This window comes from Giraffa tippelskirchi, chromosome 8, assembly GCF_054371585.1.
Source record: "Giraffa tippelskirchi isolate mGirTip1 chromosome 8, T2T-mGirTip1v1.2.pri, whole genome shotgun sequence".
Classification (NCBI taxonomy): Eukaryota; Metazoa; Chordata; class Mammalia; order Artiodactyla; family Giraffidae; genus Giraffa; species Giraffa tippelskirchi.
In genome coordinates, this window is record NC_137282.1 from 45,271,186 (window position 1) to 45,299,016 (window position 27,831).

The window sequence follows — 27,831 nt, forward strand, 5'->3', positions numbered from 1 at the left end:
TAAATGATCATAGACGTCTGAATTAAAGTGTGTAGAAGTAGTGTCAGTAGTAGTAGTAGTGTCAGTTGCTCAGTCTTGTCTGACTCTTTGCGATCCCATGGACTGTAGCCTGCCAGGCTCCTCTGTCCATAGTGTTTTCCAGCCAAGAATACTGGAGTGGGCTGCCATTTTCTCCTCAAGTAGAAGAAAACCTAATAATAAACACATAAGAGGACTGAACTGTAAGACATTTTATGAACCTAAAACTTTCCTAGAGAAGAACAAGTCTAGTCTTCATTGTTTACTTATAATAATAAGTCCTGAATCTAGCTCTTAAGATGCTATCTTTGATGAAGCAATAGAATTATAAAATATTTTTATACTATTCATGAAGTACACCTAAGTATTAAAGCAATCCATCATATCACCTTTGTTATTGTATATAATTTCCAACTAATGATAACAATATATGTAGATCAACATGTTAAGGACTGATTATTCGGCAACAACTGATCTTTATTGAGTGAAACAAACTTGTCATGTGGCTTATGCTACATCCCAAGATTGTTTTTCCCCAAGTAAATAAAAATTTGAGTCACCTTGACCTTTTGTAATAAAGGGGCAAATCATAGGAGACACACAACTGCTCCATCTGTTTCCACATTCAATTTTAATCAGAGCTCCATTTAAATTGTTGCATCTTGGCAATCATTTCATTGCAAGGCAAAGAAATAGCAGAAATAAATGAGATGTTGCTTTGCCTTGGCAGATTAAATCATGATTCAAGCAACATTCAGGTGACACTGCAAATTGTAAGAAACAGCAGGGAGCCATACTTGAGGAAGAAAAAAAAAAAGTGAAGGATGTTTATTTCCCTATCCCATATAAGTGACAAGGTTGAAGTGAGGATGGTGGTGTGTCTATGAAAATATATCGCCATTTAAGGAATCCTATTATTAGACACGGTAGAAGCTCTATCTTAAAGAAGCCTCCATACTGTGGATAATTATCACAGTCCAGCATGCTAATTGCTTTTCGATCTGCAGGCTGTGCTTTCAATGAGCACTGCTGGGATGTACCCAGGTTGCTACTTAATGAGAACAGCCCTTATCAAAGAACAGCATCATCTCTGACTATCAAATCGATAGGAAAGCATTAGCCAAGGCTTTAAAGTTTGAAAACATTTTGGTCAATAGACTTTTGCTCAAATACTGCATGTTTCAGGATCATTCTTAGAAGCCATCACATTCCCTGAGGTGATGAATAATCAGCATATGAAACACACTGAAAAGTAATGAGCAAGGGTCACCCAGGGTCTTCCTTCTGCTCAAAGATAATGTAAGTGCAGTTATACACCAAATGCTATTTGGAGCTTCAATGTGCAGTGGGATATTTTCGCACGACACAGTGGATATTTTAGACAACCAGGCTTGTATACTAAGGCAGCACAAAATTATTTACTTATATATGTATAAATGTAAATATATATGCATTTCATATTTACTGTAAAATTTTGTGCTTTTAACTCTGTGTAAATTTAATACAGCAATCCTACAAGTGTGTGATACTTTAATAATTCTAGAATCAGTAAACTGATAAAAAAAAAAACTAAAAGCAAATGTTCTACGTTTGCCTACTAAGTGAAAATGTCAAGTTCTAAATCCATGCATCTATGACTTCAGAACTCATACTTAGTACAGATTTTAAAATTACTATCATTTGTATGTATATACAAATTATTATTGTCAAATTCAGACTTAAATTGAAGAAAGTAGGGAAAACCACTAGATCATTCAGGTATGACCTAAATCAAATCCCTTGTGATTATACAGAGGAAGTGACAAATAGATTTAAGGGACTAGATCTGATAGACAGAGTGCCTGATGAACTATGGACAGAGGTTCGTAACATTGTACAGGAGACAGGGATCAAGACCATCCTCATGGAAAAGAAATGCAAAAAACCAAAATGGTTGTCTGAGGAGGCCTTACAAATAGCTGGGAAAAGAAGAGAAGTGAAAAGCAAAGGAGAAAAGGAAAGATATTCCCATCTGAATGCAGAGTTCCAAAGAATAGCAAGGAGAGATGGGGTCTGAGGGAGAAAGTGAGGGTGGGACGTTCTGGGAGAATAGCATTGAAACATGTATATTATCATATGTGAAACAGAACACCATTCCATGTTCGATGCATGAGACAAGGGTTCAGGGCCGGGGCAATGATATGACCCAGAGGGATGGGATGGGGAGGGAGGTGGGTGGGGGATCCAGGAAGGGGAACACATGTAAACCCATGGCTGATTCATGTCAATGTATGGCAAAAACTATTACAATATTGTAAAGTAATTAGCCCCCAACTAAAGTAAATAAATTTATAAAAAAAAAAAAAAAGAAAGCCTTCCTCAGTGATCAATGCAAAGAAATAGAGGAAAACAACAGAGTGGGAAAGACTGGAGATCTCTTCAAGAAAATTAGAGATACCAAGGGAATATTTCATGCAAAGATGGCCTCAATAAAGGACACAAATGGTATGGATCTAACAGAAGCAGAAGATATTAAGAAGAGGTGGCAAGAATACACAGAAGAACTGTACAAAAAAGATCTTCATGACCCAGATAATCACGATGGTGTGATCACTCACCTAGAGCCAGACATCCTGGAATGTGAAGTCAAGTGGGCCTTAGGAAGCATCACTACGAACAAAGCTAGTGGAGGTGATGGAATTCCAGTTGAGCTATTTCAAATCCTCAAAGATGATGCTGTGAAAGTGCTGCACTTGATATGCCAGCAAATCTGGAAAACTCAGCAGTGGCCACAGGACTGGAAAAGGTCAGTTTTCATTCCAATCCCAAAGAAAGGCAATGCCAAAGAATGCTCAAGCTACAGCACAATTGCACTCATCTCACACGCTAGTAAAGTAATGCTCAAAATTCTCCAAGCCAGGCTTCAGCATACGTGAACCGTGAACTTCCAGATGTTCAAGCTGGTTTTAGAAAAGGCAGAGGAACCAGAGATCAAATTGCCAACATCCGCTGGATCATCGAAAAAGCAAGAGAGTTCCAGAAAAACATCTATTTCTGCTTTATTGACTATGCCAAAGCCTTTGACTGTGTGGATCACAATAAACTGTGGAAAATTCTAAAAGAGATGGGAATACCAGACCACCTGACCTGCCTCTTGAGAAACCTGTATACAGGTCAGGAAGCAAAGTTAGAACTGGACATGGAACAGCAGACTGCTTCCAAATAGGAAAAGGAGTATGTCATGGCTATATATTGTCAGCCTGCTTATTTAACTTCTATGCAGTGTACATCATGAGAAACACTGGGCTGGAAGAAGCACCAGCTGGAATCAAGATTGCTGGGAGAAATATCAATAACCTCAGATATGCAGATGGCACCACCCTTATGGCAGAAAGTGAAGAAGAACTAAAGAGCCTCTTGATGCAAGTGAAAGAGGAGAGCGAAAAAGTTGGCTTAAAGCTGAACATTCAGAAAACTAAGATCATGGCATCTGGTCCCATCACTTCATGGGAAATGGATGGGGAAACAGTGGGAACAGTGTCAGACTTTATTTTTTTGGCCTCCAAAATCACTGCTGATGGTGACTGCAGCCATGAAGTTAAAAGACGCTTACTCCTTGGAAGGAAGGTTATGGCCAACCTAGATAGCATATTTAAAAGCAGAGACATTAGTTTGCCACAAAGGTCCGTCTAGTCAAGGCTATGGTTTTTCCAGTGGTCATGTATGGATGTGAGAGTTGGACGGTGAAGAAAGCTGAGCGCCCAAGAATTGATGCTTTTGAACTGTGGTGTTGGAGAAGACTCTTGAGAGTCCCTTGGACTGCAAGGAGATCCAACCAGTCTATCCTAAAGGAGATCAGTCCTGGGTGTTCATTGGAAGGACTGATGTTGAAGCTGAAACTCCCATACTTTGGTCACCTCATGCAAAGAGTTGACTCATTGGAAAAGACTCTAATGCTGGGAAGGATTGGGGCAGGAGGAGAAGGGGATGACAGAGGATGAGATGGCTGGATGGCATCACTGACTCGATGGACATGGGTTTGGGTAAACTCCGGGAGTTGGTGATGGACAGGGAGGCCTGGCGTGCTGCAATTCATGGGGTCGCAAAGAGTCGGACACGACTGAGCGACTGAACTGAACTGAACTGTATGTATACACATATTCATATATTATATATATGATAATATTTAACAGATAGAAAATTTATAGAAGAGTTGTATTTAAATTTACTAGATTCAATGTGTTATTTTATAATATATATGTTGAATGTTCTCTTTAACATGCCAAAATGTAACTTAGAAAGAATAATCTGATTTTACAATTTCCTAATAAAAGGAATTTAATGCTGCCTCTTTGTGATCTTGGATAAGTCAAAGAATTAGCTATGCTTTAGTTTTTTTGTTTGTAAAACAAACAAATAAAATAACCATACAGCCTTTAATACCTCTGTAACCAATAAATGCTGTAAGGTTTCATGAAGTTACCTCTAGGCAGTAAGATATTTCTTTCTGTACTAATTATTCCCTGGCTATTGTAAAGAAGTTAAGGGTCTCTGCTTGCTGAAAGGGCAGAGGATAGAGGAGACACCGAATTTTACACTAGCCAGTAAATCTTCTGCCCAACATTTTCTTGATAAAATTTAGTCATTTCAGTACACTTGTTTTCAAAAGTAATTTAGGTGCAATTCTTCCTATGAGTGGAAGTATAATAACTAATAGTATAAAAGCACATATGACATTCCTAAGCCATGATCTTGCCATAATTTCATGAAGTAAAATTATATCACTTCAGGAAATAGATTAGTTTGACATTTTCAGGTAATGAATTCACAAAAAAATTACATATACAAGGAATATCTGATTAATACCTTGTTTATGATTAAGCTAAAGCAGAACATAATATGTAACCATGACAAAACATGTCACTTCACCCAATACTGTACACCTTCTCAACAAAGCAGACTATATTTTTTTTTTTTTCCGGCGAACTGTGCAGATAGAAGTGTGTAAGAAAATTTTGGGGAAAAATGACCAAGCAATGACCAAGCCTTTCAGTAAGACTCTTTTTAACTTTTATTACTTAACAAAATAATCAGAGCTCTAGATTCTGATGATAGAAAGCCAATTAAAATATCCATATGCATTTGTAGGACATTTTATTCTCTGTCTTTGCAATATCTCAGGGAAAGCAAAGCTTTATAGATAAATAACTCTTAAAACTTAAGGAAATGATTTTCAGTGAGATAATTTCTGGAGATTTAAAGCCAAATACTTGCTGTTAAATATACTACTTATCAAGAAATAATTATTTTAATAATTCTCAGGATTTACTTCATTAAAATAAGTGCATAGCAGATCAGTTCAGTTCAGATCAGTGGCTTAGTCATGTCCAACTCTTTGTGACCCCATTAACCACAGCACGTCAGGCCTCCCTGTCCATCCCCAACTCCCGGGGTCCACCCAAACCCATGTCCATTGAGTCAATGAGGCCATCTAACCATCTCATCCTCTGTCGTCCCCTTCTCCTTCTGCCCTCAATCTTTCCCAGCATCAGTTCAGTTCAGTTCAGTCACTCAGTCGTGTCCGACTCTTTGCAACCCCATGAATTGCAGCATGCCAGGCCTCCCTGTCCATCACCAACTCCCGGAGTCTACCCAAGACCATGCCCATTGAGTAGGTGATGCCATCCAGCCATCTCATCCTCTGTCATCCCCTTCTCTTCCTGCCCCCAATCCTTCCCAGCATTAGGGTCTTTTCCAATGAGTCAACTCTTCGCATGAGGTGGCCGAAGAATTGGAGTTTCAGCTTCAAGATCAGTCCTTTCAATGAACACCCAGGACTGATCTCCTTTAGGATGGATAGGTTGAATCTTCTTGCAGTCCAAGGGACTCTCAAAGAGTCTTCTCCAACACCACAGTTCAAAAGTATCAATTTTTCCACGCTCAGCTTTCTTCACCGTCCAACTCTCACATCCATACATGACCACTGGAAAAACCACAGCCTTGACTAGATGGACCTTTGTGGCAAACTAATGACTCTGCTTTTAAATATGCTGTCTAGTTGGTCATAACTTTCCTTCCAAGGAGTAAGCGTCTTTTAATTCCATGGCTGCAAGCACTATATGCAGTGATTTTGGAGCCCCCAAAAATAAAGTCTGACACTGTTTCCACTGTTTCCCCATCTATTTCCCATGAAGTGATGGGACCAGACGCCATGATCTTAGTTTTCTGAATGTTGATCTTTAAGCCAACCTTTTCACTCTCCTCTTTCACTTTGAACAAGAGGCTCTTTAGTTCTTATTCACTTTCTGCCATAAGGGTGGTGTCCCAGCATCAGATCTCTTTTCAAATGAGTCCGCTCTTTGCATCAAGTGGCCAAAGTATTGGAGTTTCACCTTCAACATCAGTCCTTCCAGTGAACACCCAGGACTGATCTCCTTTAGGATAGACTGGTTGGATCTCCTTGCAGTCCAAGGGACTCTCAAGAGTCTTCTCCAACACCACAGTTCAAAAGCATCAATTCTTCGGCACTCAGCTTTCTTTATAGTTCAACTCTCATATCCATACCTGACTACCGGAAAAACCATAGCCTTGACTAGATGGACCTTTGTTGACAAAGTGATGTCTCTGCTTTTTAATATGGTGTCTAGGTTGGTCATAACTTTCCTTCCAAGGAGTAAGTGTCTTTAAATTTCATGGCTGCAGTCACCATCAGCAGTGATTTTGGAGCCCAGAAAAATAAAGTCTGACACTGTTTCCCCATCTATTTGCCATGAAGTGATGGGACTAGATGTCATGGTCTCAGTTTTCTGAATGTTGAGCTTTAAGCCAAATTTTTCATTCTCCTCATTCACTTTCATCAAGAGGCTCTTCAATTCATCTTCACTTTCTGCCATAAGGGTGGTGTCATCTGCATATCTGAGGTTATTGATATTTCTCCCAGCAATCTTGATTCCAGTGACACATTTTATTTTGGGAAGCTCCAAAATCACTGCAGATGGTGACTGCAGCCATGAAATTAAAAGACATTTGCTCCTTGGAAGGAAAACTATTACAAACCTAGACAGCATAGTAAAATGCAGAGACATCTCTTTGCTGACTAAGGTCCACATGGTCAAAGCTATGGTTTTACATGTACAGATATGAGAGTTGGACCATAAAGAAGACAAACTGCTGAATAATTGATGCTTTTGAATTGTGGTGCTGGAGAAGACTCTTGAAGTCCCTTGGACAGCAATAAGATCAAACCAATCAGTCCTAAAGGAAATCAACCCTGAATATTCATTGGACAGACTGATACTGAAGCTGAAACTCCAATTCTTTGGCTACCTGATGTAAAGAGCAGACTCACTGGTAAAGACCCTGATCCTGGGAAATACTGAAGGTAAAAGTAGAAGACGGAGTCAGAGGGTGAGATAGTTACATAGCACCATCAAATCAATAGACATAAATTTGAGCAATTTCTGGGAGATAGTGAAGGATCAGGAAGCCTGGAATGCAGCAGTCCATGGGGTCTCAGAGATTTGGATGTGACTTAGTGACTGAACAACAAAACAACAGTGTTCCAACTTCCCAAATGTCTCATTTATCATCTCTTCATTGTGACCATTTCTGTCTTAACTTATGTATAAATCTAACTACCAAGATCTGTTCTTCCTTTAAAAAAACTTAGTATATTCATAGTCTTGCTTTCTTGCAATATTTCTCTGTAGATTTTTCTCAACTTAATTTTCCTCTATTAGTGTTATTTCTCTCATTTTATCAAACACATTTTGGAAAATATTGTCAGTGATTTGTTTATTTTCAAATTCACCGGCCACATTTTTTCCTTATCTGTCTTGGTCTTCATGAAATGTTTAACACTGTTAATCAATGAGGCAGAAGTCTACCAACAAATATGCTGAGAAAGTTCCCTTCCAAAAGACTGTGCTGCTTTTGAGAGCTGCTCTCCCCCACCAAAGCCATTAGATATAATTAGGAGATACAGTCTCCAATTTTTCCATTTCGCTTAGCAACAGTCCTGCTGTAATAGGATGAGGCCATCCAATAGTAAAATATACATTTTAATGTATCAATCTGTGTCACAGGAATCTCTCTAAATGCTGAGTTCTATGTGCTAGAGGAAAACCAATAAGAGTGATTGCTGATTTCAAAAACAACCATATCTGTTTTTGGCTAGGCTTCTGGTAATACAGCTGTGAGCTAAGCTTCATTGTGCATTATTTAACACCTAGAATCTGTGTTTTGTGAAAGATAAACTGAATAGAATGTCTTTGTAACCATGTGGAGGGTAGCAAAACATTAAGAAAAATAATGAAAGTAGGGCAAGTCTTACGAATGCTTTTTGGAACACAAAGAGTAATATAAATGTTAATTTTCTGCTTCAATTTGTGATTTTCAATAGCTGTTTTTCTTTTCTAATTCCTACTTTTTGTGACTTTTCAAAAAATATTGGTTCAACAGATTATACAGATCATGTCTAAGTGAATGTTAGATGTTGTATCGTAGGATGTTAGAGATATTACAGCATGTTTTTCTTTTCTTGTCTAAAAGATATATATGTGTATATTTACATGAGAGTTGGGTAAAGAAAAGATACAAACAATTATGCTGATGAACTGATATTTGCAGAACAAGTGCAATAGTTTATCATAATGTTCAGTAATAAATGTAAATAATATTATTTTCCCAAGAGTCATTCTTGTCTGACATGGAGTAAAAGCTATGGACTTCTCACTTCTTTGTGAGATATCCCTCACGGCAGAAACTTAATGAATTAACAAGCAATTAGGGCCATTCTTCAGAAATGGGAAATAAAGAGAAATTCTTAATCTAGGAGAAATCTCATTATGCTATTTTTTTTCAGAGTTATTACTCAAAGAAATTCTTAAAGGGAAAATGGAAAGGATTACAGTCAGGTGTAGGTTGTATTTAAGCATTGTGTAGAGAGATTTAAGTGGGAAGAAAGAGAGAAAAAGAGAGATTCATGTTGACATAGTTAAATACAAGACATGTAGTGACTGGTTTTCACACATATCTCAAATCTTCAGAGATTCTTTCAAACTTTCCATCTTATCTAAATTTTTATTTGCCTTATTTTTCTACATTTAACATTTTATTATCTGCAAACCTATATTTTTATTTGCTCATTACATATCTCACTCTTCAAAAACACACTCAAAGACATTACAAAATTAGTCTTTTATTGTTCTCTTCCCAACACCTATCATAATGTGTGGTAGATAGAAAACACCCCATCAACATTTATGGAAAGAATAGGCAAATTGAAGTAGTGGCAGACATGAATAAAATTTGCAAAATTTCATCAGTTTTGGGAGCTACAGAAGAAGTTAAGTTAACTCTTGGCCTTTAAGATAAAGATGGATAAGCATGGAGATAAAGAAAATTAATGTCTCAAAGCTAAGTAGAAGCTTCATTAACTATATGTTTCCAAGATTAGGAGAATACAGGTAATATTTGTATTTAAAGGGTTCTTTCTTGCAAAAACCAAGAATAAGTCCACATAAATTTGAGTGAACAGATCCAAGAAAAAGAGAATACATAGTAATAAATTCCAACTTTAAAGAATGTTGATATTTGACCAAATAAGCCTCAGGTTTTGGGATTTCTTAAGTGGTCTGTTCTTTACTTACAAAACTGCCTATCTATGTGTTCTCTGTAAGCTAACAATAAGGTATTCCATAGATACCAAAGCTTAACATATGCTAGACTAATCAGAATAAAATAAGGTTAGTAGTGATGAAAGACATTTTCACATATTGAGGTTGTTTGGCTTACAAATGGTTTGGCTTGAACTTTATGCTAATTAGCACAGTCTGTCTTATGGCCTATCAAACACACATTGCATATTTATTTTAACCATTAAAGAAAAGGGTACATTGTACAGAAGTAAAGAGTGTGTATTTTGAAGATACAGATAAACACCTCCATTGTGGGGATCCCAGGGTTAGTACACCTTCAATGATAAGGCTTCCTTCTCAGGTACCAAGGCCATACTGACTCACTGTGTACAGGCCAACCTGTCTTTCTTTTTTTTGTTGTTGAAAACTTGAAAAAATTCACTCCTGTCATATTTGATGTTCTTTGTTCCAACAAGATATGAAACTGTGTTGAAAATCATACATCTCCAGAGTAGTTCCTCAGAGCTATCTGAGTGGTTATATCCCAGACTACAGTCCTCAGTTTGGCTCAAATAAAATTGTCCTTTATTCTTATTAAAGATTTTTTTATTATTATTTCTATCACCTCATGGACTCAAAGAAGATGGACCAAAATTAGTCAAAACATTGACTGATGTTTAATCATTTAAACATTAGTTTTTAATAAAGAGTCCACCACCCTGCTGCTAGAAAGGTGGGGGTAGGGGGGACAGGGCATCAACATTGCTTGATGTAGTTTGCAGTATGTCAAAGAAACCTACCAAGTTCACCTGGAGTCTGCTTTGGACTGGTGCCCTGCACTAACCATGAGTCCCTTGAGCATCCACTCCACCCTCTGAGCTTAACAGCACTCCAGGTGCTTTGGTAAATTTCTTCTGAAATCAGGACCTCATTATCTTAAGCAGATGGCCTACAAGTTTTATTTGAGCTGTTATCTTAAGACTTGGAGTCTTAAGGGGATACTCTGACCTTTCCTAGGTAACAGGGACATAGGAAGACATTCCTAGCCAGGGACTTGGAAGAATTTCAAAGCAGGAAAGACAAAAAAGAAATTTTGGAGTAAACTGGATTGGTTGACCTTTAAAAATCTAGCTTAATATTGGAAAAATTTGTATATTTATGGGCTGAACAAAGTGTTTGGGTGCAAAATGAGAGACTTAATCTATTCAGTTATGAAAAGAAGGGACATTACCAGTCACAAGGTGTTCTCAGGTGACCAGGAACCAAGAAAATATGTCTGAGAATTGGAACCTCATCAGGACACTGTAAGTAATGTATGGCTCATCCTGGATCCTGGGACATACACACATAAGGACTGGTCACCCATTGCTCTGAGCTGCCAGTATGGTTTCTAACACCTGGCAGGAGAAACTAAGACATTCTCAAACTGATTTCTGCATATACAAACCAGGGATAAATAAAAACTGACTTGATCCTTTCAAAATTCTTACCCTAAGGGAACAAATATACTCCTAGGAGAAAACTTAAGGTTGTAATTTTATTATGTCCTTGAACTGTAAACATAGACCATATTGCCTGAGACTACAGCCTTTGTTCAATCAGTAACATCCAACACTGAAAAAAAAGGAGGGTAATATAAGAGTTGTCTTTAAACTCAAGAAAATAAATTTAACTTATTCCAGCTTTTATTTACAAACCAGTGAGTTTACATTGTAATGCCTGATTTGTGACTGTTTTAAAATAAGGCTATGAGTTCTCTGGTTGTGTCTGTTTACATGTATGTGTGTATATTAGAAATATGATACCTCTTTACCTTCAGGTCATCTTAGAAAAATTTGTAAAAGAGATTTTAATTTACTTAAAATAAGTGTTTAAAAATTATGTATTTATAAATGTAATAGAAACTAACCTGAATTTTGTAAAGGATCAGGTGATCTTAGATTAATCTTTAATGAGTGAAAACAAATTAATATTTTATTGGTTTAATTAAATAGGTATATCTTTACAGGTGGACTTTCCTGTTGGCTCAGTGGTAAAGAATCTGCCTGCTGATGCAGGAGACATGGATTCGATCCCTGGTTTGGGAAGATCCTCTGGAGCAGGGCATGGCAACCCACTCCAATATTCTTGCCTGGAGAATCCCCATGGACAGAGGATCCTGGAGGGCTACAGTCCATAGGGTCACACAGAGTAGGAAATGACTGAAGTGACTTAGCACACATGCATAGGACTGACTAATATTGGAATGGATTTAATTAAGTGAATTTTGGTATTAGTAGTAAGCTTGTGCAAAATTTGGATTAGATATTCTGTCTGTTAAGTGACAAAGTTTTCTTGAACTATCTATCTGCTGTTGATACCAGACTGAAAAGTTGCTTTACTTTTTGAATAGTCTGTTGTTAACTTTATTTTTGCCCTTCAAATCATTCATTGTCACTTTGGTCGAGTGAATAAGTATTGTTTTATACTGATTTATTTTCCTACTTAGCAAAGTGTTTTTGAAACCTTTTGATGTCTTTAAAAAACTTCCTCAAGGGCACCTGATGCATATCCAAGATAGAAATTAAACTTAATTAGGCTTATTTGCTATGTTAAATTACACGGGAAGCAATGTCAAATGGGTGGTGCTAAATCTTCTCTGATTATATTGTCTGGGGGGTGGGGTGGCATGGAGTGTGTGTGTGTGTGTGTGTCTGGGGGGTGGGGTGGCATGGAGTGTGTGTGTGTCTGGGGGGTGGGGTGGCATGGAGTGTGTGTGTGTGTGTGTGTCTGGGGGGTGGGGTGGCATGGAGTGTGTGTGTGTCTGGGGGGTGGGGTGGCATGGAGTGTGTGTGTGTGTGTGTGTGTGTGTGTGTGTGTGTTTAGTTGTTCAATCATGTCCGACTCTTTGTGATCCCAAGGACTGTAGCCCACCAGGCTCCTCTGTTCACCCATTCCCTTTTCCAGGTGATTTTCCCAACCCAGGATTGAACCCGGGTCTTTTTTTACCATCTGAGCCACCAGGGAAGCTCATATTGTATGGGTAAATGATATTAGTATATGTAGTAGAGATTATATGACATTGCTAAAATGTAAATATATTCTGGTTTAATGGTATTAATCATAATTTTAATTAGTTTTACCATTATTATATGTCACAAAAATAACCTCAACCTTGAAACTTTGCTTCCAGAACCATGGAAAGGAAATGACTACAATTGCATTTTACTAACAATTATCTTCTTACTCCAAGGAATAATTTACAAGAAAATTCTACAGATAATGTTAGTCTACTTTGGTTTACAGATGTTGCTAAGCTGCTGCTAAGTTGCGTCAGTCGTGTCCGACTCTGTGCGACCCCACAGACGGCAGCCCACCAGGCTCCCCCGTCCCTGGGATTCTCCAGGCAAGAACACTGGAGTGGGTTGCCATTTCCTTCTCCAATGCATGAAAGTGAGAAGTGAAAGTGAAGTCGCTCAGTCGTGTCTGACTCTTAGCGATCCCATGGACTGCAGCCTACCAGTCTCCTCCGTCCACAGGATTTTCCAGGCAAGAGTACTGGAGTGGGTCGCCAATGCCTTCTCCGGGTTTACAGATGGGTCCTACTTAAAACATGATTGGGGACATTACTAAAATATATACACAGTAACAACCACAATGAACATAATTGAAAGTTTTTTTTTTTAAAACCAAAAACAGAGTCAGCACAAGTTGAATTGATAGTTCTAACTTGAACTCATCAACCAGCTAAAGATCATATATCAAATGTGACAGTCATTATGCCTTTGAATTGCACACGAGTTTGGAATGCTATGGAGATAAGAAGTTTTAACTTCTTCAGGACAGCTTATTAAAAAATGGAAAACAGGTTGCCAGGTTATTAAGTGTTATATACCAAAACTGCTGGCAATTATTAAAATCATAGGGCATTCCAAATCTGGCAGCATGGAACTAAAGTAAATCAGCTTATTGATGATGTAGGTAAATAGGGAGCTTTAAACACCCATTCTGTCTAGCCTTGAAAATGGCCACTGCTTTCTGTTAACCTTGCCAACTCAGTGGAAGATTTCCATCTGCAGGCTCAGGAAATTGCCACTGAAAAAGACAAACAAATAGGGCAACAAGAAGAGGGAATTTTGATCCCATCACGTATATATAATGTGGAAATGATAAAACAAACAAAACAAATAAAAAATTATAGTGCCTGTTGGAGTTCAACCATTACCCCAGTATGTACAATCTTTAACTCAATGGGCACTTGAGAAAATGGCTATATGGGGAAAACTATATGTTTGGAAACTTTCTCCCATGATGGCTCATAAAGTATATGCTTGTCTTACTATCTGCCCTAAATATAATCCTGGAAAGTCACTCCATGGGTCACAAGGCCATTTTTTCCTTCCTAAGGCACCCTTTGAGATATAGCAGCTGGACTTTGTCCAAATGCCACTGTCTCAAGAGTATAAATGTGTTTTGGTATCAATCTGTATACTTTCACACTGAGGTGAAGCTTTTCCTTACAGAAGAGGAACAGCTATAAGGTTAAATTGCTATTTGAAAGGATAATTCTTGTTTGGGGAATTCCTTCCAAATTACACAGTTACCAGGGAAATTCTTTTGCTGGACAAATAATTAAATCTATTTGTGACATATGGCCAATAATGCAGTATTTTCAGTGAACTTATCACCTCCCATTTTCAGGACTGGTGGAAAGAATTAATGGCACTGTCAAAACTCAATTGGCAAAAACCTTCAGAAGCATTTAATCTCTCATGGGCAAAAGTTCTTCTGCTAGTGCTGCTCAAACTTAAGCCTATGCCTTTTGGTAACATCAGCTGTCTCCTTCTGAAATATTAACAGGACACCCTATGTAATTAGATGAGAGAATATATGAACCAATCTTACTCAAGGGAGATATATTACATTATTGTCAGGGTCTTATTGAGGCATTTAAAAGAAATGAAAAAAGCTGGTAGTTAATTCCTTTCTTGGTGAACTTCCCAGAAACAGAGGCCTTAAGGATAATGATTTACAATATGGAGATTTTATTTATTAGAAAATATGTCAAATAAAAGATTTTTTTGCAGCCACATTGGAAAGGATCTTATTAGGTATTGTTAAATAATCCATGCACTGCCAAATTAAAAGGCATAGACTCATGGGTTCACATCTCTTATTTTAAAAAGTGTCTTTGCATTAGACTGGTCTGCAGAAAGAACTGCTGACTTTAAACTTAAATCAGTGCTCAAACAGAGGAGAAACAATACCTATACCAGGAGGAGAAGAAGACAACAGTGGTAGATGGCTGACTCAAGAATCAAACCAGGACTGTAAGACCCATCCTGGTAGTTCAGATGAACTAGTTACTAAATATTTGTCTCCCTATGAAAATTGAGTGATTGTCTTTAAATTGAAAATTATTGCTTTACTCTAAGTTATTAATGATCATTATGGACATAAAATTATCTAGTAAACATGTTACAAAGTATGGCTATCTAACTGATTGTTTGGATCTGTCATCAAATTCCCCAGTCAATAAAAACTGACATAAATCCCTTCATAATTCCTGTCACCAACTTTTCAGGTGTTCCTAAAATTACTACTCAACTAGAGAGACCTCAGTCTGGCCTAATCTTTCATGTTCAATTTCTTCAACATATTAATGGATCCATCCTTTGTTTGATAATGTCCTCAATACCTAGAGACTGAGCACACCCCAAAGCACCCTTGTTGCATCACTTGCTTGTTTAACAAATGTCTTACAGAGAAAAATAGGAGTAAACTATTCTGGTAACTCCTATATGTTAAATACAGTACAGATGACTTTTAGAAAGCCTGTAGGAAAATGATTTATGGTTTAACATTGTGTTTACAAAACTCCCAATTAATGAGACTTTCAATGAGAGCACTCTGGGAGGAATCACTTGTGTCCCCCAGGCTTTGTCTTAATATTGTAATTGACCCAGTTTCTGAAGGATGGGTGCCGGGAGTCCAGCTCCAGCAGCCAGGGAATCGCCCTGAAGGGATGAGTGGTGTCGGCAGAAAATGATGCAGCCTCTGACTCAAAGTGCAGAACTGCATGTTTATTTTAAGCATCAGGTTTTCTTTTATACTTTTACAAAAGCATTAGGTCAGAGGTTTGACATCTTCAGTTTCCCCTCACCCAGATTTACTGTCTCCATAAATTATTGTTGTCCTTCAGAGTTCCCTCTTAAGTGTCCTTGTGATTACACTGTAACTCATGTTTGTCTCTGGGCTGTATACCACATTCCTCAGTTTCTTTCTTATCTTTCTAAATCCTGCTATCCCCTAGTAACTTAAGCTCATTATCTCCTAAAAAGGCTTCTAGCTATTAATATCTCTAAAATTCCTAGTCTCTATAAGCAATAGTAAAATATGCCAACACTACAACATACCTTAAACTTTTAGCTTCTAACTATTCTTAATTATTCCTAAACCCTAAACTCAGCAAACTTCTTTTGCCATAAACATTTCCCTCACAAGCAGGTCTCAGATAACAATGTTTCCCACGGCCTCAAGCTGCGGCCTATGTGTTCATCCTGGAACATTCTTTGTAAAGGTCCTTGAACAAATGTAACTTTATGGGTTATTTCCTGGGCAACTACAGAAGGCTTTGTGCTTTCTCATGCAAGAACAATAAGCACGTTAACATTCTTTCCAGCCAACTCAACCAAAGGAAGGAAAGGACAAGTCAGAATCACAAGACCTAACTCCTTCATCCCAGGACCATGCCTGCGGGATAAGGAGAGGGGGTTGGGGCCGTGCCTCCATTTTTTCAGTAATGCCTAACGCGGCTCCTGACAGATGGGCACATAAATTGTCTTAATATCTGGCATACAGAAGCTTTATGCTTATTGGGACATTATGTTACCTCATTGTCTATATATAAGGAAATAGATGAATCTCCTTTCTCTCTTTATTACAGAGTCAATAAATCCATGTTAGTAAGATAGCAAGACACTTGGTGGCAAAGTATTTTGGGAATTTTGGTTCTTAGTGCACTAGTATATGATCAGAAATCTATCAGCTATCATCAGTCAAAGAACCAAGGACTCTACACAAATCATGTCAGAACAAGCATCCCTAAATACCTTAGCCCAAGAAGTATCAGATAACAGGGTTGCCTTAGATTTTCTATTGGTTAAACAAAAAATGTTTGTGCTCCTGCTCACAACACTGTTGCTCTTATATTGATACCCTTGGAGAAGTAGAGACATACCTAGAAAAAAATCCCCCAAAGATAAATTAGTTATAAGATATGAGGGAAAATAACTCTTTAAGTGATCTATTTAGTTGACTCCTCTCTGAAATAAGCATTTTTCCCACCCTGTTTTACAGATGCTTATCATTTTCATAATATGTATTACTATTCTTTTCCTAGTTATCAATCTACTCATGATATGTATCACTGCTTTCTTTAAATCTATCGCTAAAAACACATTTGCAGTGTTTGTTCAACAATGTGATATAATTGATAATATGTGTCTATGAAACGTTTTCTTGTCAGCATATAAAATGTCAACGTATAAAATGTTTTCTTGTGTTTGTTCACTATATCTGATTAGTTCCACCCCCAGTGTGGATAACTAAGAAAATATATATATATACACATATATATGAAAAAGCTTGTCACTGAGGGACACAACGGACCCACTACAAGCAGGTAGTACCACCCTGGCACCAAGGGGCAAATATACCAATCATCAAATCTTTATATCAGAAGGTTTGCAATCAAAACTTGGAAATAAGGAAAGAAAATCCCACCTATTAAGGTATATTGTTGTTGTTTAATTGCTAAATAGTATCCTACACTTTTCAACCCTATGGACTATAACTTGCCAGACTCTTCTGTCCACGGGATTTCCCAGGCAAGAATACTAGAGTGGGTTGCCATTCCTTCTCCATGAAGGTGAGGAGAAGTCATTTGGCTAATACATGATTGGGTTTATGCTAACTAGAAGAGTGTATACTGTAGCCTATCAGGTATACATTTTAAATCTGCTTTAACCATTAAAGCATGCACTGTCCAAAAGTAAGGACTGTCTATTTTGAAGATAGTGATAAATGCATCCATTTCTGGGATGAAATTGTTAGTATTCCATCTATGGTAAGACTCAATTCTCAGGTGCCAAGGCCATACTGACCCACTGTATACATATGATTCTGTTTTTCCCCCTGTAAGCCCTGAAGGAATGTACCCCTGCCATGCTTCTTTTGTTATGAGAAGATATAAAACTATGCCGAAAACCACGCTTCTACAGAGAAGTTCCTCACAGCTATCTGAGAGACTGTCGTCCAGGTTATGGACATCAGTCTGGCTGGAATAAAACATTTCTTATTACTATTATATTTCTAATTGGTTATTTCTGTCAACATTGGGAAGGTTGAGTAACCAATGTCATAGATGTTGACAGGGTTCAAATGACAAATGCTTAATACCTTCCCTTCAGGTAATGAGGTATGGTTTATATCTATAAGATTTATATTTAAAAATAAATTTTAAATTTTGATGGAAGTGTAGACTGAAAGTAGACAGGCAAACAGATTAAGATGTCATTGTAATTGTTCAAGTGAGGAGGAATAACTACTCTAGAACTGTGACAATTTGTGTAGACTGTTAATACAGAATCCAAAATTATCTAGGAAGTAAAGGTGACTGGAAATGGTATGTAAATAGATGCTGGAAAAGATAAAGATGTTTAGGATAGATGTTGGTGTCATTTAATAAAGTAAAAACCACTATAAAAATTGATTTAATGAAGAAATTTGAAGAATTTTATTTTGGACTGTTGAGTTTGACTTGGTTGCATGATAGTCACAGAAAGATAAAGGAGGAAATGAAAGAAGGAAGGCACATCAACTTCAGGAGAATATAGTTCATGATCAGTGATCAGTAAGAGATCTAGAGGTGAGATATTATGACAAGTGAAATTAGAGCACTAGATAGAAAAGATGGTTTAAAATTTACCATTTCAAATTCATCAATCCTGGGGACTGGCAAAGGCAACATTACCAAGATTATAAAAGAGGCTAACATAAATGAATGAGAGAAATAAGTTTTTTTTTCTTATAAGTTTAGGTAGGCTAGATTGTAAATGGGGAGAGAGAAATTTAAGTAAATAAGAGGCTTTCTCTTCAAGCCGCACTACAATAAAAAAAGAATAGACTTAACTTTTGACTTCAAACAGTTGGCAAACTGGAAAGACTATTGAGTTCAAAACATTGAGAACATGAGATGATACTCCCTGGGAGAAAGGAAATAAATATTATTAGTTCTACAAGCACCCAAACTTTCTGTCTGGAACAATTTTCAGAAGCAGAAGAATGTGAGCAGAGCCCTGTCACTTCACCAAGTTGAGAGGGAAGAGACTATAGTTCCAGAGGCTGAGACAGTAGGAAATTATGGAGCAGAATTTGAATAAATACTAGAGCTTGCTCTGAATTATCTGTCTGGTTGCAGGCAGAGCATGTGCTCTAGTTACTCTGCTAGGCTCTCTTTCTTTAGATTATACCATATAGACTAATATATAGTTTCTCAGTTATTTGACCACAGAAGGCCATACTTGCTCCTTTCTAGTCTATTGTTCACTCCCAACTCCAAATCACCCAATAAATTCAAATTTTTACAATTATACACATCTTACAACAAGCACATTTTGGGTTGAGAGGTGTAATTTCTTGTTAGGTTCACACTTCAACAACGTCAGAGATTAACATCTCCAGAAGCATATAGCTATACCCTGTCATTAATTTACTAAAAAAGTACATGCTGAGACAAGGAAACTAATATACATCGTATGTGTGTGTGTTAGTCTCTCAGTCATGTACAACTCATTGTGACCCCATGGACTGTAGCCCGCCAGGCTCCTCTGTCCCTGGTGATTTCCAGGCAAGAATACTGGAGTGAGTTGCCATTCCCTTCTCCAGGGGATCTTTCCAACCCAGAGATCAAATCTGGGTCTCCTGTGTTGCAGGCAGATTCTTTACCTTCTTTCCTGTCAATATTTGTCATAGACCCCATGGTTCCTAAACTCTCTTATTAGAGATCTATTTGTATGTATCTTGGGAAAATGTTGTCAATAATAAGCAATTTTGTTAGTTAAAGAAGGACATGGAAACTTAATGTTCCTGAGAAAGGGTTAAAATCAATTTAGTATGTTAATTTCATGAGTTTTATTATATATTTTATAAACTTAGGGTGTGCGATGTGGAGGAACAACATATATTCAACAGTGTGAAGAGAATTCAATATGTTAATATAGGAACTGTGAATAACTTATTTCTAACAAATTTTATTAAAGTAGACAGGACAGAGAATTTTCATTTCATAGATAATTTCCTCATATTTCACTGAATTTAAAATTGAATTAAAATGGTTCACAGTACTTGAAGACTATTCAAACCTTCACTTGTTATGTAAGGCAAGGTCACATTGATATGATTTGAACAGAGCTAGTCAGTCATTCAAACTCTTCCCTACAGTTCAGCTTTGCTAGGCTCCATTGATACTCACCATGACATTAATGGGTGCTGAACAAAACTTTACCATTGACAGAACTAAAGACTCAGCCTGTCAAAGGATGCTCCTGCAAACTGGACATTTATGTCCAGAGAACTGAATCTCAGCAAATGTGCTGAGAATCTTACTCATTTGTTAAACTGCTGTTATGGAGCCAAGCACACAGTGAGTCTCCAGAACAGTGAAGTGGGGGTGAGTAAAGAGAGAAAACGCTTAAGATCAGGGGAAGCAAGATGTTCCCCTCCAAAGAAATCCTCCTTCAGGCTGGATTAAGTTACAACAGTTCCAATAAGGAGCTATGGGAATCTGAGGAATATAAGCCTTTCTATATTCTTATTTATCTAATGTTCTCAGGAAATTTATATATCATTTTGTACCAAAAAAAAAAACACAAAAAACACTGCTTGTTATCTTTTGTTATCTTGTTATCATCACTTCATTGCCTCGTTCTGAAAAATGCTAATTGTTCCCCTCAGGTAGCATATGCATGTATGTTCTGCAATCAAGAATTGAACCTAATACGGTTTAGTTCATTTTTATGTCTTAAGTTAAGAGATGAGTTTGAGTAAACTCTGGGAGTTGGTGATGCACAGGGAAGCCTGAGGTGCTGCAGTCCATGGAGTTGCAAATAGTCAGACACAACTGAGCGACTGAACTGAAATGAACTGAACATTGGTCTAATTTACATTTGTCAAATCATGCAATTCTTTCCTGACCAGACCAAGGGAGTGCCTTACCTACTATGTGGCCTTTTACTGAGAAGCTTTACAATGCCTGATGCCCCACTGCACCCTTCTTTCTCGAATTTGCAGAGCATCTCTAAATGGTCCCTATAAACTTCAACAACTTTAGTCAATGCTGCAGATCTGGGAGCCTCCTTCCCTGTTATAGGTCACCTTTCAATCTGTTCTGAGCCTCTATTAATATGCTTGTCTTCCTGCTTTTCTAGTAGATCTTAAGACTCAATGGTGTTTCCAGCTTAGTTATATTCCTGCTCCTGAAAGAAGCAAAAATGTAATCCAAAGATGATATACAAAGTGCCTTTCACCTGTTTGCTATTGTCTGTGTATAGTGAATGTCCAATTTTCATTAATATAATACATCAGACATAAATGCAACCAATAAAAGTCTATTTCAAAACAGACTCTTCAGAGTGAAATAAATGTAAAGCTCTTGCTATACACTGAGTAAAACTGAGGTTCAAAAAACCTGTGTGGTACTGTATATCCACACATCAGCAGTATACAATGAAATCTCAATCTTCATTCAAAGACAAGAAAAAAACTACTTTTTATATATGTCATTATGATGAGAAACATCATGTCTCATTGTACCTCATGTTAGCTAATTTCTTCTCTTCACAGAAGTAAAAAATACATGCTCTTATATTTAAAATAATGAGAAAAATAATAACATTTATTAGTCTGATTCTACTATTAAATAATACCTGCATTTGGGTGTATAATTTTCTGGACTTTATTCATACATATAGTTTTTGTTCGTTTTCCTTTGTAATAATATTGCTATGGCGTTACAAACATTAAATAACATGAATTTCATTTCTACTTAGCAATTTTATTCTTTTTCTACGCCAGTGTTCTTTAATCGGACTAGTTAATGAAAATATAGCATTGAATTAATTTTTATAGTAGATTTTTATTGTCCTTGTTAAGCATTTAGGGAGTTTTCAACTTACTGTTTAGATGTCACAATGATGATAATTCTTAAAAGTTATTTTGTTTACGGTCCTATGTACTCTAAAAGGGAAAAAATACTAAATACGATTGAAAAATTTAATAGACATGCATATTTATAATGAAATACAAATTGCTCTTAGGAAAAAAAAATAATTGCAACAATATAAGCTCCCACCATAATCCAAGCATTCAATTTTTATTTCTACTATGACAGTGGCAAATAACTGATTTTTATAGGCTCTGGTTTTGTATTAAAACTATATGTTTTATGCTGGCTGGGTACTTTTTCATTTAATATGTGAGGTAAAACTTTTTAAAAAATTAATAATAATCTAATCTCTTCAGTTTATTTTCTGTTGCTACAATATGTTGTCTGTTGTTCTGCTTTTGTTCATCCACTTGCTGTTGAAGACTTTTAATTTGTTTGCTTACATTCTTTAGATGCTAAGAACATTAATCATTTCTCTATTAATATTATTTTGTTACATATTTTGTTACAGCCTGTAATTTTCCATTTAATTGCTTTTGTACTTGAAACATTGTGGCTCAGCTGGTAAAGAATTGACTTGCAGTGCGGGAGACCTGGGTTCAATCCCTGGGTTGGGAACATCCCCTGGAGTAGGGAAAGGCTACCCAATCTAGTATTCTGGCCTGGATAATTTGGGTCACAAAGAGTTGGACACGACTGAGCAACTACAATCACAGTCACTTGAAACATAATTTAAAAAACTGAGGTAGCCACATCTAGTTTTAAATATGTATATGCATAGATGAATAAAACATGCAATTATATATTTACATGTATGCATATGCACTTATAATTATATAATTTATAAAGATATATATATTTAAACCAACGTATATCTGAATTAGTTTATATAGAAAGTTCATAAATATTTAACTGTCAGTTAAATATTTGCTGTATAATTTTATATTCCAAGTTTATTGAACTGATCAAGGTTGATATCACTAGTGAAAATCATACTGATACAATTAATTGTCAATATATTTTGATAAGAGGGAAACTTGGCTACTGTGGCATTCTTCACAAAAGACTATAAACTCAGTGAAACCAAGAAGAAATCAGAAAGACTCAAATTAAGAGATATTCTAAACCAACTGAGATCATGAAAAGCAAAAGAAGACTGTCACAGATCATAAGAGACCAAGGAGACATGAGGATTGAATAAACTGGTGGCATCCTGAATAGAATCCTAGAAAGAAAAAAACTTAGTGGTAAAACTGCAGAAATTCAAATGTCTCTAACTTACTTAAGAATACTGTACCAATGCTAATTTCTTGTTTTTGAAAAACCTACCATGATTATATAATATTAGGAAAATTAAATGAAGGGTATATGGAAACTCTTTGTATTTTCTTTGCAAGTTTTCAGCAAATCTAAAGTTTTTCCAAAATATATTTATTCATAAATTATGATCATGTATCTATACAATGATATACCTAAAATTTACTTTCTTTGATTTTAATGTAAGACAAATGCATGGTTTTTTCCTCAATGGTTAATATTCTCAATGGCAAATATATTTCTATTGGCTTCTTAAATTTTTTATATACATTTTATATTATTAATTTCAGCAACAGGTTTTAGTTGTAAGAAATATACCTGCCTATTTTCTATTGCCCTCTTACCTTATGATTTCATGTCCCATTTTATCTCTCTGAGTATTTTCTTATTTGTATTTTCTTACTTTACATTGGACATGGGTTTGGGTAGACTCCGGGAGTTGGTGATGGACAGAGAGGCATGGCGTGCTGCAGTTCATGGGGTCACAAAGAGTTGGACACGACTGAGTGACTGAACTGAACTGAACTGACTTTACATTTTATCTCTGATCAAAAGTATTTTTAGAAATACAATCATATATACATTGAATTTGATTCTTGTCCTTAAGCTGTCATACTTTATTCATTCAACTTTGATTTTGTGTGTGTTTATTCATCTTTGTATTGTGACTATAAAATCAAAGCTCAAATTGCAATTTTCCTCTCTTGCATCTTATATGAGGACAGAGGAATGCGTATTTTTCCTAAGTGAATTTTGAGGTGCTAATATTCAACTTTTCATGGTAGTCACCTGCTCTTCTGAACTTGAACTCTCTTTTCTCACTGGAAGTTTCCCTAACTAATACATTTAATTGCACATCTGTGCTGTATCCTTCATCATGTTGAACTTCTCCATGTCCTAGAATTAATCCTGTGTTACTTCCTATTCATATTAGACAGGCTCATTTCCATAATAAAGTAAATGTAGTGAGAAAGTCTCCTGCCACAGGAATTAATGAATTCAATGCTATAGTCTGTTTTAGAAATAGATTAGTTTATCCGTGAGGCACATCAGTATTGAGCTTTAGGGGGTTCAGAGAAATTTTCTCTCAAATTGATGATTATTTTTTTCTATTTTTGTAGTCAATGCAATAAATAAGTCTAGAACTTAGGAATAAAGAATGCATGTGAAGCAAAATCTTAAGGTTTTGGAAAATATATTTGTTTAAGTTCCTTGTTTAGGTCCCAATGAAGTTGATTTAGTGTAGGGTAGGTAATGGAAAAAATGTAGTCCAAGAACATACTTAAAAATCGTTCTCACTGATGTTGGTTATATCAGTCTTTTCCTTCTGCAACAACCGATTTCTACATCTTGGTATACGTTCTCATTCCTCTATGAAATTAAAGGGACAGTCACATTTTATCTCTTTGTTGTAGCTTCATAAGCAATTAAGAAAGAAATGGCAACCCACTCCAGTACTCTTGCCTGGAGAATTCCACGGGCAGAGCAGCCTGTCAGTGAGCTACGGCCCACGGGGTAGCAAAGAGTCGGATACGACTGAGTGACTAACACACACATAAGCAATTAAAGGAAAACTTTTAGCAGGTTTTTCAGGCACTGTAGGTGATTGCTCAAGCTCATCATTTTACATTTTGTACCTTAATAGAATTTGTTTCCATTAAATCTTTGTTCTTTACATCACATGACAGCAGCTACATTATATTCATGGGACAAAAATATTTATCTATAAAATGTCATCCTTTTTAAAAGTCAAATGTAACTGGCATGGAAATAAACTTTATTCAGCAAAACTTAGCTAGCAAATAAAGTATGGCTAAGACTTCTTCCTGAAAACTTCAGAGAAATTGTGCTACCCTAAATTGATAAAGGTGTTTTATTTTACTTAGTTGTCCTTTCCGTATTATGTTAGTATTTGATTTAAGTTATTTAAAGAATATAAAGATTTTATTACAAACATAACTGACCTTCAGGGTAATTAGGAAAAAATCTTGTAATTAAATAATAAAGTATCCTGCTAGAATAAGGGAAGAATCTATTATATAAATCATGATAATTTGAACAGTGAATATTGTACTTAAATTGGAGAAGTAAATGAGCTTTAAAGGGCAGAAGGAAAACTACTAGCCACTTCTCAATCAAAATATAAACATGCATAAGACTCTGTGTTTGCTTTAAAAACAGTTAACTGTTACAGTTTGTTTCTTAAAATCCTTAAAATTATTAAGGATTATGTGTGCCTTAACAAGCACACATAAATACAACTAGAACTTTGTGAAATATGTCCTACAGTATCATACTGAAGAGAAGTTAAAATTAGGACTAGCCTAGTTACCACCTTCCAATTCGACCAAGTCAACAGAACCTGACAGTTTCAGGTTAATTATTGCTGCAAAACTATTCCTGCTAGATAATACAGAGTAAGCATTACATTAATTCTCACCTTTACTGTTAGGTTTTGCACAAAATCTAATTTGTTTTATTATAAATAGTTTCAATGCTTTTACATATTTTGAAAGCCAAAACTCCTTTATATAATGATCATATACTAAATTAATATTTTAATACTTTCACTTTAACAGGGGTCATTGCTAAATATAATTAATGTGTATATGGAAATTTTAGGCTTCAATGGCACTCAGAAGAGATACGCTCAGTATACATGCAAAAACGTAAAATAAAATCCTGTCATGAGAGCTTATTAGATGTATCTATTCACACTTCATAATGCTTTCACTTAGACAGGTATATTCCAACAGAAATAAACTGCTCCGCTTTTGGAAGAGCCCTCCTGTCTCACTTACGATATATTATCAATTGAGACAATCTGATTTTCACCTCTTAAGATACAGCTGTGTTATACAGCCTATACAGAATGGATGTGAGATCTTTCACCTCTAATAATGGGGGTCTTCTCTTTTTCCCTTGCAGCCAAACAGGAGGAGCTTTCAGACTCCCAGCCCACTGAGAGTTAAATGCACAAGGGATTCCCACGAGGTACTCACCAGATCACTGGAGCAGCTGGTAGTCTGTGCTGTGCTGGGAGAAGAGCCTGAAGAACCGCCAACGATGAAGAAACACCCAAGGTTTGCCTCTAGAAGGTGGAAGTCGGTGTTTCCTGTTCTCACCAGCAGCTCAGAATCTGGTAAGTGGCTCAAAGGGCCCCCAGCTTACTTCAGAAATTCAGGTCCAGCATCTTCAACCAGTTTTGTCAACTGATGCTCACTACCTGGGCCTTTCTAGGCCTCAGCTCCTGCTGCACATCTTGTGCAGCAACAGCGGTTTCACAGGGTTCCTCAGCGTTCTTTACCAAACCGGAAGTGACAAGGGAAGATCTGCTGTTCATCTTGGAGGTCGGGAGCACAAAAAGCGCTGGCGCGGCTGCTACTGCTTACTCCAGGATCAGGCGAGACAATGGGCAGAGCGTTCAGGCTTCCCTCTCATCCACAGATCCCCGTCATCCAAGGCATCCTGCACCTAAGGAAGGACAGCCAAGGGCAGCAGGCAAATTCGAGTGAGTTTCAGTCTTCAACCCCCAGTGACACACAGCACAGATGGCCGTGTGGGCGATACGGTGTGTGCACCACTCAGGTTGCTGGGCCGAGTTGCTCTGAATTCAACTGCAGGCTGCCGCCATGGTCCCCACTCCAGTACTCTTGCTGGAAAAGCCCATGGACGGAGGAGCCGGGTAGGCTGCAGTCCATGGGGTCGCTAAGAGTCGGACACGACTGAGCGGCTTAGCAGCAGCAGCTGCTGCCGCCATTGTACCCCATCAGAGGAAACTCTGAAACCAGATCCAGGCATCCTCAAACAAACCTCCCAAAGTTTCTGCCGTCTTCCTACTGGAGCCAGGGTGGGCCAAAATGTGTTAGCAATCCTTCGCAGTTAGGTTCCGGAAAGTGTCCTCCAGGTGTAACTCATACTAATAAAACAAAATAGAGTTCAGTTCTGAAGAGGCGTGAGCTCTCACTCTAGCATCCATAGCCAACAGGCCCTAGGCGGGGCTGCTTTTGAGGGTCTCCTCAGTCAGGCGAGTTCTCGCGACGGTTGTTCAGTTGCGTTCTCGCGATGCTTGTGCAGTTTCGCTGCTCAGAGTCCTGAGCGCCTCTGCACATGGCCTGACACCAACATCTTTGATTGAGCATCTTGTGCAGCAGTAGCAGCTTCTGCAAATGGTACCCAGAGCTGAGGTGTCAGACGAGGTCTTTTTCACAGAAGAAACTCTGGTCTGAGGTGCCAGATGTGAGGCTTCTGCACACGGCCCTCTGTGAGCAAGACCAGGTTAAGCACAGAGGGAAAAAAAAGTTAGGCTTTATTACCCAGATTATATTAATATACATACTTCCTGGGAACTGTTAATACGTTTTGCTGGTGACACCATCACAAGGTGTTTTTAATTGAACATGTGTGTGCCTGCTAAATTGCTTCACTTGTGTCTGATTCTTTGTGACCCCATGGACTGTAACCCCCCATGCTCCTCTGTCCATGGGATTCTCCAGACAAGAATACTGGGGTGGGTTGCCACACCCTTTTCCAGGGGATCTTCCCAACCAAGTTATGGAACCCTGTGGTTCCTGCGGCTTCTGCATTGCAGGCAGATTCTTTACCACTTTAGCCACCGGAAAAGCCCCCTTAATGTACATAGAGTAACAGAAATATACTTAAGAGATACACAAT

The 27,831-nt window shown here is 37.3% G+C and overlaps 1 long non-coding RNA gene across 2 annotated transcripts in view; it reads right to left on the minus strand.

Moving 5' to 3' along the window:
* Positions 1–27,200, minus strand: part of LOC145519099 (uncharacterized) — a 249,003-nt gene extending 221,803 nt beyond the window's left edge. For both annotated transcript variants that reach the window (XR_014063533.1, XR_014063534.1), the window contains exon 1: positions 26,160–27,200. This is a non-coding gene — a long non-coding RNA (uncharacterized LOC145519099). The remainder of the gene's footprint in view (positions 1–26,159) is intronic.
* Positions 27,201–27,831: the final 631 nt, after the last annotated feature.